Genomic DNA, 12,806 nt, shown 5'->3' with positions numbered 1-12,806 from the left:
GTGCAGGTCCCGCGCCCTGAGATGTGTGTGTGTGTGTGTGCCCTGCTCTGCACCCCCCAGCGAGCCAGGCTGGGTGGGAAGGGGAGGGTCGTGCCTGCCTGGCCCCAGGTGCCCACGTGCACGTGGGGCCAGCGATGTCCCCAAGCCATGGGGTCCTGGGCCCCTGAGCAGTGCTGCGTGGGAGCGTTACTTTGGGCAGTGTTATTTTGTGAACTGGACTCTTGATGGTCCTACTTCATTATTTGAGGAATTGTGTATATTCTGGAGACGTTGGGGTTTTTTAGGCAGGACTCTGCTGGGGAGATGGTGTCGTTCCCCCCCCACCGCCCCCGGAGTCATGTCCCTGCCCACTTTGAAGGGCTGAGGGCCCCTCCATCTGTGCTTTGAAGAGTGAGCCTGGGGCGGGGGAGGAGCCGCCCTCCCACGTGTCCACGAGGGCCGTCGCAGGCGCGCGGCGCGGATGGTTGGCTGAGCGCCCACCCCAGTGGCCGGGGGCTGGGACGGGGCCGGGCTGGCCAGGGCTGGCCCCGCTCATCGCGGGGACCCTGGCCATGGGGACTGGCCTCAGCATCCGCCGGTGTAAAAGGAGGCGCAAGAGACGCTCTGAGAGGAAAGGTAACTCCTTTGTCTTTCATCCTGAAGTGCAAATACCGGGCTTCCAACGCGGTGCGCTGCGGGGACGTGTTCTGACCTGCCTGTGAGTTTATCTTGTTGATGCCGGTTACTTCTGCTTTCCCTCTAGAGTGCCTCTCTTTTCTTCTGTTGGCATTTCATAGAGTTTTAGCTAGGGACTCACTTACAAAGGTAGATTTTAAAAACATGTCTCTAAACATGTCTAGGAATCACGTCAGCTTCAAGGTTTAAAGTATTTTTTAGGAAGACATTTATGAAGTCTTTGAAGTGTGTAGCTTTGAGTCCCAGGAGATTTTCCCTCTAGAGACAGATGCTTTGTAATTTCTCCTTTGCTGCCACTCTTCCTTACTGACTGACTTTTCTAACGTCAAAACTACTCTTCATGCTGTGGTAAGACTGGCTGCCGCTGTTACAGTGTTTTCCTTTTAAAAACACGGAGAGCAAATTCCTTCCATTCAACACTCCAGGTAATTTCAGTCTTTAATTCAACTTGATGTGTTAAGATCAATATTCTTTTCTTAACACCAGATTTAAAAGTTGCCTGTGACTATAAAAATCACAAACTCCTGGCTTTGGGGTGAATTGTTGCTTTAAGAGGTGTTGAGAGTTTGCTGTCTCCACGTACTATGCATTAACTAACAGAAAATGTCTGAGGTGCAGAGATGCTCCTGCTGAGGCAATAGCCAGTTGTCTTCCGGGTGCCACCTCGTTACCCAGCAGCTGATAGGGCTGGAACGGGGTCTTTCTCCAGCACCGCATCTTTAGGGTCTTCTGCGGCAGGAGACAGTCATCTCTCCAGGAAATAAAATGAGCCACAGTTCTTTAGTGTGGCTTCCCAAGAAGAGGAAGAAGAAATTCATTTTGGAGTCAGCAATCTGTGATAAGAGCATCTTGCTCACTGTAACACAGACGCTTGTACTAACGGAGCTCTGTGTCTAGGAGCGGCGGGGCCTTGTGATGTGTGACTTCTGCGGGCACCATGCCCACCGTGTGTGTCCAGGACAGAGGCACCGTCCCCAGGGCACGCGGGCGTAGCCTTCTCGGCGTGTCCCTGCTGCTCCCGACCTGCACCTGGTTACAGCGTCGGTGTGTTTGCTCTCCTCAGTCAGGCATGAAAGAGCAAGATGGCATTAAGACAAGCAGTAGGAAATTAAGACAAAGGCAAAAGCCAAAACTGCAAGAAATTTTCATCCACATACCCTAAATTTAGACTTGCCACTATTTTTTCTCCATGGCCCCTCATCACTAAACATATAAATTCGGGAAAATTTGGAGACGTGTAAGAACAATTCTGTCATCATTCTTTTGGAACTTATTGTAATTCACGTGGTTTGTATTAGTCCCACTGTATACAAATTCTAAATGTCTTCACACATTCTAGAATCTTATTCTTCAGGAGGAAAACCATTCCCAAGTACGCTGCGGTTTCAGACCAACATCCTGAGAAACTGGGAGTTACAAGACGTAGCAATGCAGCGTATTAAGTGAGCCGTGCTCACTGGACACTCCTGTGTGTGCAGATTCCTTGTGGACACTGCTAAACGACACTGGGTGTGTGTTAATACCTGTTGCTATTTATAACATGCCCTATATTTGAAACTAATAATAATGCCTTTAAAAATTATGAGTATTATTAGGACTGGCCATCCCATTTATACCAAATTGGGAAAGTTTTACAAGATGTGAAATGTAGTCTTTTAGTATTGTATAATTTTAAAGTGCTCCAAATCCTGTGTAAAGACTGGTATAACGTGTGCCTTTTCGAATTTAGTTATTTGTCAGTACAGTGTAGCGGCAGGTTCCTTGGTTTCAGTAGCAATGCGATTTCAGTGATTTTTCACTGCTCCTGTGGAAGGGTCACTCCCTTCCACAAGGCAGGGTATTGGCTGTTTACTCTGGATGAGAGGCACATGGCTTAGCTTAGTTGTCAAAAAATTATGGTTAGAAGAGAACAATGTGCAATTTAAATACTGACCAGGACCCCCATACAGCAGACACTGCTGTCTTGGTAGGTGCTGCCCCCTGAGGCCCAAGGTGGGTCTGGAGCCCAGGTCACACTCCCGGGGACTGTTAGACCAGCCCTCCCCGGGCCCGACCAGTGCAGACGCTGTCGCCTTCTCTCCACTCACGGCGCTGCTGCGGAGTCGCGGGACAGTGGGAGGGGCGGGGTGGAGAACCCAGAAGGCTCCTTCACCCCCCCGCCCCCCACTTTATGAATGCCCGCCTGTATTTTGCGATGAAGGGCGTTCTCAGTGAGAACTTTGTCCTGAGTGTGACAGCACCCTTGTCTGTGCCCAGTCATTCTGCACACCCTGTGATGGCCACTGTCACTGTGCTTGTGCTGCAGTCCAGCTGGGCTCCCCCACGTTTCCAGGGTGGAGAAGTGAATGGGGGGTGGGGACCTTTTATAGAAATGGAGGCCCTGACCTGCATAGGTGAGCCACCTCTGATAGTGCTGGAGGACAGGGCATGGACACTCTGTGCCATCAAGGAGATGCAGACAGTACCTGAGGGAGCAGGCAGCTGTCATGCCAGGCTTCTTCCCTGCTTCCACCTTGCTGAGAGACTGCCTCTTTGTGAGGGGCAGAGTGCTGTGGCAGCTGGAGGCTTAGGGCGGGAGGGCATTTGTCCACGAACCCACCCACCCATCCATCCACCCATCCACCCACCTAACCATTCACCCACCCACCCATCCATCTGTTCATCCACCCACCCACCCATCCATCCATCCATCCATCCCCCTAGCCATTCACCCACCCACCCACCCATTCATCTGTTCATCCACCCACCCACCCATCTATCCACCCATCCATCCATCCATCCATCCCCCTAGCCATTCACCCACCCACCCATTCATCTGTTCATCCACCCACCCACCCATCTACCCACCCATCCATCCATCTATCCCCCTAGCCATTCACCCACCCACCCATTCATCTGTTCATCCACCCACCCACCCATCTACCCACCCATCCATCCATCCATCCATCCATCCCCCTAGCCATTCACCCACCCACCCATCCATCCATTCATCCACCCACCCACCCATCTACCCACCCATCCATCCATCCATCCATCCATCCCCCTAGCCATTCACCCACCCACCCATTCATCTGTTCATCCACCCACCCACCCATCTACCCACCCATCCATCCATCCATCCCCCTAGCCATTCACCCACCCACCCATCCATCCATTCATCCACCCACCCACCCATCTACCCACCCATCCATCCATCCATTCATCCACCCACCCACCCATCTACCCACCCATCCATCCATCCACCCACCCATCTATTCATCCATTCATCCACTCATCCACCCACCCACCCGTTCATCCAGTCCACCCACCCATCCATCCATCCATCCATCCATTCATGCAACAAGTAGCCATTAGAGCCTTCTGTGTGCCAGCAACAGGGATTTGGGCACCCATGGGACAGGTGTGGGTGTCAGGATGGCAGTGGCAGAGGGATAGCTTCAGCTTTCAGGCCTGGAGTTTGCTCTGGAATGGGCCACCTGAAGTACCATTCGGTGGGTGAGGAGGGGGATTTCTGTGATGCCTTGCTGCTGTGCTGTGTATATCAGGAAGGAAGGGATCTTAGCCAATCTCTGGCAAGAGTGGGAGACACCGTGTCTACCAGGAGAGGGGTGCAAGTAAGGGAAGTTGCTGACCCCTGGTGGACAGCAGTTATGGATGGAAGGCCCAGGGCTCCCAGAATCTCTTGTGACAGATTTGTGGGTACATTTCATTGCACTTGTACAGATGGGCTTCCCAGCACAAGTGGGGGCCATGCTCCCTGGGAAGGAGCTCCTTCAGCTGGGGGTGTGTTCCAGGGATGGGCAGAGTCACCCTAGTTTGACAGTTGAGACTCTAAAGCAAATGTGTGGAGTTAGATGTGTGGAATGTACTTGAAATACTGTGGGAATTGGATCAAATCTTAACAGTGCCTATTCTTAGGGTAATTATTAGTGTTCATATTGAAAATACAGCTCACAGTATTCTCTTTTCTCCCTTTCATTCCAGAAAATAAAGTATAATTTTCAGATAAATGGGATTTTAATTAGGCCGTGATGAACAGAGCAAGCATGGACCGTATTTCAAATGTGTTGTTACTCTTCATTCATCTCGAAGGACAGAGTGTGGTTATAAAAATAATGGAGTTTCTGTTTATTAATCTTCACAATAGTGTCCTACAGAGTAGTTTCACTGCTCTAAACAACGTCTGCGCCCCACCTGTGCATCCCTCCCCTCTTCCCACCCCATGGCAGCCACTGATCTTTTCACTGTCTCCATAGTTGTGCCTTTACCAGAATGTCATATGGTTGGAATCATACAGTCTGTAGCCTTTTCAGATTGGCTTCTTTCACTTAGGAATATGCATTCAAGTTTCCTGCATATCTTTTCTTGACTTGATAGCTCATTTCTCTTTAGCTCTGAATACTATTCCATTGTCTGGATGGGCCACAGTTTATTTGTTCACCTACTGAAGGACAACTTGGTTGCTTCCAGGTTTTGTCAACTGTGGATAAAGCTGCTATAAATATCCACATGCAGGTTTTTGTGTGGACATAAGTTTTCAGCTCCTTTAGGTAAATACCAAGGAAAGCGATTGCTGGATCCTGTGGTAAGAGTCTGTTTAGTTTTGTAAGAAACCACCAGACTGTCTTCCAAAGCAGCCACACCATTCTGCATTCCCACCAGCAGTGAATGAGAGTTCCCGTTGCTCTGCAATCTTGCCAGCGTTTGCTGTTGTCTGTGTTCTAGATTTTCACCATTCTAATAGGTGTGTAGGGGCATCTGATTGTTGTTTTAATTTTCAATTCCCTGATGACAGCTGATGTGAAGCATCTTTACTTATTTGCCATGTGTATATCTTCTTCGGTGTGGTGTCTGTTCAGGTCTTTGGCCTATTTTTTAATCAGGTTGTTGTCTTCTCATTGTTGAGTTTTAAGAGTTCTTTGTATATTTTGGGTAACAGTCCTTTATCAGCTATTTCTTTTGCAAAAATTTTCTCCCTGTCTGTGGCTTGTCTTCTTGTTCTCTTGACATTGTTTTTCATAGAACAGAAGTTTTTTAATTTTAATAAAGTCCAGCTTAGCGATTCTTTTTTTCATGGATCATGCCTATGTTGTTGTATCTAAAAAGTCATTGCCAAACCCAAGGTCATCTAGGTTTTCTCCTATGTTATCTTCCAGGAGTTTTACATTTTACATTTAGGTCTGTGATCCATTTTGAGTTAATTTTTATGTAGCTTGTAAGATCTGTGTCTAGATTCATTTTTTTGCATGTGGATGACCAGTTGTTCCAGCACCATTTGTTGAAGAGACTATCTTTGCCCTATTGTATTGTCTTAGCTCCTTTGTCAAGGAACAGTTGACAGTATTTATGTGGGTGTGCTTCTGGGCTCTCTATCCTGTTCCATCGATCTATTTGGCTCTTCTTTCACCAATACCACACTGTCCTGATTACCATAGCTTTATAGTAAGTCTTGAAGTCAGATACTGTCAGTCCTCCAAATATGTTCTTCTCCTTCAATATTGTGTTGGCTACTCTGGGTCTTTGCCTCTTCATATAAACATTGGAATCAGTTAGTTGATTTCCACAAAATACCTTGCTGGGATTTTGATTGGGATTGCATTGAATCTGTAGATCGAGTTGGGAGGAGCCAAAGTCAGCATTATTGAGTCTTTCTATCCATGTATATGGATTTTCTCTCCATTTATTTAGTTCTCTGATTTCGTTCATCAGAGTTTTGCACTTTTCCTCATATAGATCTTGTACATATTTTGTTAAATTTATACCTAAGTATTTCATTTGGGGGGGGGTACTAATGTAAATGGTATTGTATTTTTTATGTCAGATTCCAGTTCATTGCTTGCATGTAGGAAAGCAATTGACTTTTGTATATTAACCTTGTATTCTGTAACCTTTCTATAATTGCTTATTAGTTCCAAGAGTTTTTTGTCGATTGCTATGGTTATTTTAATTATTCCATGTTGCATTTCACTAGAAAAAAACATGTGTTTTAAAAGTAATGCTTGAACCTTATTTGCTATGCACAGTCTGCTGTATCTAGTTCAATGTGTACAAAATCTCTAAAGGATAACTGAACATCTATTATTTGGATGGTTTCCTAGGAAGGAAACTATTTCTTTGTAAAATATTATAAATTGAATGGTTTGAATATTTTAATGATATTAGTTTGTTTAGAAAGCAAAATATTGGAAGCAAAATACAGATCATGAATGCATTCTCTAAACATGCATGATTAAGTTGTTGAATTTCAGATTATTTTTCTTCAAATTATGTAAGAATTTTATACTTCAGTTATCTTGGTTAAATAAATAATAAAATCATCATTCAGTTTTTTGCTATAGCTGCGAAATTAGTCTAGCCTTTAGCAAGTTGCTTGATTTATAGTAGAGAATTAACATCAAGAATCTTCATTTTAACACTTTGCTCTTTAAAATTTGTAGTGTATGGCTATTAAAACTGAAACCCTTAACAGTCATTAAGAATATGTAAGGGGCTTCCCTGGTGGCGCAGTGGTTGAGAATCTGCCTGCCAATGCAGGGGACACGGGTTCGAGCCCTGGTCTGGGAGGATCCCACATGCCGCAGAGCAACTGGGCCCGTGAGCCACAACTACTGAGCCTGCGCGTCTGGAGCCTGTGCTCCGCAACAAGAGAGGCCGCGATAGTGAGAGGCCCGTGTACCGCGATGAAGAGTGGCCCCCGCTTGCCGCAACTAGAGAAAGCCCTCACACAGAAACGAAGACCCAACACAGCCAAAAATAAATAAATAAATTTAAAAAACAAACAAACAAACAAAAAAAGAAGATGTAAAACTTTTCTCAAAACCATCCTGTTCAGAGAGTAACATGGATAAAACCCAGTAATAATTGCTAGTAATTTTTGTCAAGTTACTGCTTCTCTTAAACATTTTTTAATCTATAAATTTTTAGTGAATTCCTAAAGATAGCATTTTTCACCAGCACAATAGAGAATTCATGTTCTGATGCATCCTGAATATTAATAAGTTATGTTCTCTGTATTTTATTCCAGAAAACCTTTTTTTCACCAAGGAAAGGGGAGGAATGTGTGCAGGTTGATGTTTCCACGGTGAGGATAAGGGTGCTGTCAGGAGCGGATAGGAATGTTGTATTTTACATATATATCTACACCTTGGCTTACATCATGAACATCTACAGTGTATAAGGAATCACACAACAGATGACCATTTACCCACCACCCACTTAGGAAATAAAGCATCGCCTGTCGGATCATGTGATTGGAAGTCAGACGCGAACCCATGGGGAACCAAAACTGACACAGACCGAGTGGCCCTGGTGGGTCCAGCTTCCTCTTCCTCCGGGGCTTATCCCGTTTCCAGGCCCACGTGTTAGAAAGCGCATTGGTCAGTGGTGTGGGAAGCCGCTCTGTCCTGAGTCCGTCTCCCTGCTCCACAGTTCATGAGCCGCGGGCATGCTTTGGATGCTGGCGCCCCATCCTTTCCAGTCTGAGAGGACCAGCCCCACCTAACTGCTCCTTAGTTCAGAGTTTTCCTGACTATTCAAACCTGATTATTTTTCCACATAAGATCAGCTTTTCTAGTTCTATTTAAAAAAAGAAAAGTTGAAATTATAACTGGAATCAAGTTCAACTTAAGTCCCAGGTCTTTCGATGCCAAGTTTAACGGTCTTTTCACGCTTCCCTGCCCCCCCAGTTCCGCTTACTTCTTAATGCTCAGGGGACCCTGAAAAATGAAGAAGGCATTCGAATACTGCTGTCAAGTAAAGCTTTTCTTTACCTGGCCATTCCTGGAATTTTGTTCCATATGGGATTTTGGATGGGGTTTTAATTCTTACGTGTTTGTAGTCCAGGCCATATGAGGTTCTTTTCAGAATGAAAGAAGAATGTTATGCAAAATGCTCTAAAGTGCTTGCATTTGCTATTTTGCTTTGTTTTATAACCTTCGGTATGAGAGTTGGCATTTGTAGAAGCTGAAAATATTGGCTTCTGCTCTGCAAGAGATTTCTGGCTTCCACTTTTAATTTACACGTACCCACCCACACTGTGCACAGCCTGATTGTTTTCTACACTAAGACATTTTCCCTGTCCTTTTTTAGAACTTTAATATGAAAGAGCAGGAAAACGAGGCGCGTCCTACAAACGAGGTGAGCTCTGGCGGCGCAGGGTTCTCCTGTGCTCCAACTCCCCGTCACTGTCGCGTCAGGCGTGGCCTCCTCGTCCCGGACCTCCAGGGAAGCCAGCCTCCCAGCGCACCGGCCACTATACTGTGTGCCTTCTGCCTGCTTTAAATTGACCTTCTTATTTTGAGAGAACGTACATTCATTCACGTGTAGCTGTAAGAAACAATACGGGGAGGACGGTGTTCCCTTCACACAGCGCACTGTCACAGCCGGGGTGCCGACCTCAGGACAGTCAAGATCCGGAGCATCCATCGCCCCCCCCGCCCCTCCCCCCGTTGTGCTTTTATAGCCACACCCACACCCTCCCCACCCGCAGCCACTACTCTGCTCTCCATTTCTACAGTTTTCTCGTTTCAAGAATGTTACACAGTTGACCCTTGAACAGCACAGGGGTTGGGGTGCCGACCCGAGGTGCAGTCGGAAACCCGTGTAACTGATAGTCGGCCCTCTGTATCCTCATCCTTGGACTCAGCCAACCTCAGGCCGTGCAGTGGGGTAGGTCGTGCTTAGTGAAAACAAATCTGTGTCTCAGTGACCCATGCAGTTCAAACCCATGTTGCTCAAGGATCACCTTTGTATAAATGGGCTGTAGTGTATGGGATTGGCTTTTTCACTCAGCCTAATTCTCTGGAGATTCATCCAGGTTATCGTGTGTGTCAATAGTTTGTTGCTTTTCATTGTCGCGTGGTGCTGCGTGGCGTGGATGGTCCACGGTGTGTTCAACCAGTCACCTGCTGAAGGGCACTGGGTTGTCTCCGGTTTGGGGCTATTATGAATAAAGTTGCTGTAAACGTTCCTGTGTATGTTTTTTATGTGAACGTAAGTCTTCATTTCTCTGGAATAAATGCCCATGTTTAGTTTTAAGAAACCACCAGACTGGTTCCCAGAGTGGCTGTACCATGTTACATCCCCACCAGCAGCGTGTGAGTGACCCAGTTTCTCCCCTTCCTCACCGGCCCTTGGGTTGTCATTATTTTAGCCACTCTCGTAGGTGTGTGGTGGAATCTCACATGGTTTTAAGTCCCATTTCCCTAGGGCTAATGATGGTGAACATCATTTCCCGTGTGAACATCGGTCGTGTGCGTTCTTCGGTGAAGTGTCTCTGTAATGGGAGCGTGTGTTTCATTGTTGAGAGCCTGTTGTGTATTTTGTGTGTTGGTGTGTGGTTTTCAGATACTTGCTCACAGTCTATAGCTTGTCTTTTCATCTTCTCAACAGGGTCTTTAGCAGAGCAAACGTTTTTTCATTTCGATGGGTTCCAGTTCATCATTTTTTCCTTTTATGGATCGTGCTTTCAGTGGCTGATCTGCACACTCTTTGCCGAGTCCTAGATCCCACGGATGTTCTCCTGTGATTTTTGTAAACGTCTTGTAGTTTCACGCTTTACGTTTAGTAAGCCCATGGTCCATTCCAGGCGAATGTGTGTGTGGGGTGTGAGCTCTAGGTGCCCGGCTGCGCAGCACTGTCTGTTGACAAGGCTGTCCTTCCTTCGTTGCGTTCCTTGTGCACCTTTGTCAACAGTGAGCGGGTGTTTTGTGGGGGCCTGTCTCTGGGTCCTCTGTTTTGTTCCGTGTGGTCTGCCTGTCTGTCTTGATGACTCGGACTGTATAGGCAGCGTTGAGATCAGTTACTGATTCCTCCCACTTCTTTTTTATGATGGCCGCTTTAAAATTTTCTCAGACAACGCTGATGTCTCTGGGTCGGCATCGATTGTCTTTTTCCATTCGGTTTGAGATCGTCCTGGCTCTCAGTGTGATGAGCGATTTTTGATTGAAACCTGGACATACTATGTTACAAGAACCTGAGTCTTACTTGGACCTCTGCTTCAGCTGGCTTTCTCTCCCAGCCCTCCGTTGGGGAGGGGAGACGCCGCCTCATCGCTGCCGGACGGGGGTGCACGTCCAGGTTCCCTGGGCTCCACTGGCACTGCTTGGTGGCGGCCTCCTGTGACACCCGCAGTGGGGCGGGAGCAGGCGCCTGGGTACCGCCAGGGGGGGTGGAAGTCCAGGCTCCCCGCCTGTTCTCCCTGACTCTGCATCGCTGGGGGGGGGAGGGAGGAGGGGGTCGTCACAGCCCGGAGGGAATGAGACACGAGGCTCCCCCACCCCACGTCCTTGCTGGGTGGGAGGCTGGGGTCTGGCTGAATAGGGCAGTTCGGTCTGTCAGGTTCCTGTCTTGCTGGGAGGTCCTCTCCTGGTCCCTTGGCCAGAGAGACAGTTTTCGTTGGGTGTTTTGGTCTGCCCATTGGTGTTTCCAGGTTGCCGGCTTCTTCAGCTCCAAGCCTGGGATAATGATGCAAAAAGAAGACGTAAGGGACTCGCTGCCACACCGTCCCCGGGTCCCCTGCTGCTCTGCCGTCTCCCCTCCGCCCTCCCGAGCCTCCTCGTGCTTGCTGTGTCTGTGCCGTCCAGGGTTTTCAGTTGGGCTAAACGGGGGACGTGCCCTCCATCTTCCCACCACACGAGCCCCTGTGCCTGCTTTGAGTCCAGCTCTCAGCCAGTAAGAACAGAGTGGTCTGGACAGCTTGTGTGGTTGCTTCCAGAACTGATAACTGATAACTGAGTTTCTCAGAAGCGCTTTCTAAGGGCCTTTCTCACACAGCCTCTGTGCTTCCCACACGCTACCTGTTCATAGTCTTCACGGTGTGTCCCACCCCCCTCTCCTCCAGGATCAGCTTAACCACCACACGCCCTGACCGTGGCCGAGAGGACCCTTGGAGCACCTGCATCTCACTGAGGGCATGGGCGGTCTGGCACTCGTGCCCATTCCAGACCTCAAGGAAATTACGTCCACTGAAACTATTCCATAGTGGAAATATTAACACACACACCGATACAGAATTGTGTGGTGAGCCCGAGTGCCCATCAGGCAGCACCAGCATCACCAGCCGTGGCCCCTCAGTTTCATCCGTATCTACTTTTTCCCACCACATGGGATCATTTTGTAATAATAAATCCCAGGTATCATTTCGTCTGTAAATATTTCAGTATATATCACTAAAAGATAAGCACTATTTCCACACCTAAAATGACTGAAAGTTATTCCTTAATACAATCAGCTATCCAGACAATATTTTTATTTAAATTTCTCGATTGCAGAGTCTGTCTGATTCATTTTAGGTTCTTGTAATATCCAGTACTGTGCTTTTCATATAATAAACTTCCAGAAATTTATGTTGAAGTAATTCATGAATATAAAATGTTAATTCTTTAAAAACTATCTGGAACACTTTCTTGAATAAAGGAGTCTAAATAAAAACTCATTTAACTTTTAACTCATTTAACTGTATGTTTACCAGATATACAGTGAGAGTTAATGTCATTAACAAATGATTGTCATGGAAACTATTTTACATATATGTTACATGAGAGAGATATATAAGGTATAAGCATGATTTAGCACATTTTAGTCACCATTTTCTTAAAAGCAATAAATTTGCCTCTTAACTGATTTATAATATAAATTTAATTTGTATTAAAAAAATGTGACTACAAAATTTGCAGATCTTTTTCCTCAATGGCAATTTGATGGGATTCTTTATTACAGATTATATGTTAGTACAGTCCTGCAAAGTATAGCCAAGGTATTTAGGAAGAGGAAACTCTTAAATTTGTTAATAATTATATAATTGGAATAATTGTTCTTTGAGGATTTCTTGTGGTTTCTCCTGACAACAGAATAATAAGTTATACATGGCTAAGAAATTAGATCAGATTTGAACAGTTATGTGCTTTTTAGTTTCATCTGTGCGATGCTTCTCAGTCAAGGTGAAGGGGAGGAGTAGGGTGAACGCTGTGGCGTGTTCTTGCTCCACAGCTTTATTTTATAACCCAAACCAAAGTCCCCCCAGAACAGAGATCAAGTGGCAGATGGGCTGGAGTTCTGTTTGGGGTTTGTCTTGAGGTGTCTTTCTGAGATGTAAACGTGTCACCCTTCCCTTGGTTCGGAGCTCTCCATGG

General features: G+C 46.5%; 1 protein-coding gene across 9 annotated transcripts in view; it reads left to right on the top strand.

Annotated features, from left to right (window-relative positions):
• The window catches only part of ADARB1 (adenosine deaminase RNA specific B1), a 113,368-nt gene that overhangs the window by 62,257 nt on the left and 38,305 nt on the right, over nucleotides 1-12,806 (top strand). Inside the window, exon 1 of one of the 9 annotated variants that reach the window (XM_061193805.1) lies at nucleotides 11,734-11,807. The exons of the other annotated variants lie outside the window; for them this stretch is intronic. The gene's annotated coding sequence lies outside the window, so the exon portion shown is untranslated. Of the gene's footprint in view, nucleotides 1-11,733; nucleotides 11,808-12,806 lie in introns of those variants that run through there. 9 annotated transcript variants of the gene reach the window in all.

Source organism: Eubalaena glacialis, chromosome 6 (assembly GCF_028564815.1).
Source record: "Eubalaena glacialis isolate mEubGla1 chromosome 6, mEubGla1.1.hap2.+ XY, whole genome shotgun sequence".
Classification (NCBI taxonomy): Eukaryota; Metazoa; Chordata; class Mammalia; order Artiodactyla; family Balaenidae; genus Eubalaena; species Eubalaena glacialis.
This window is presented reverse-complemented; position numbering and strand designations above follow the sequence as displayed.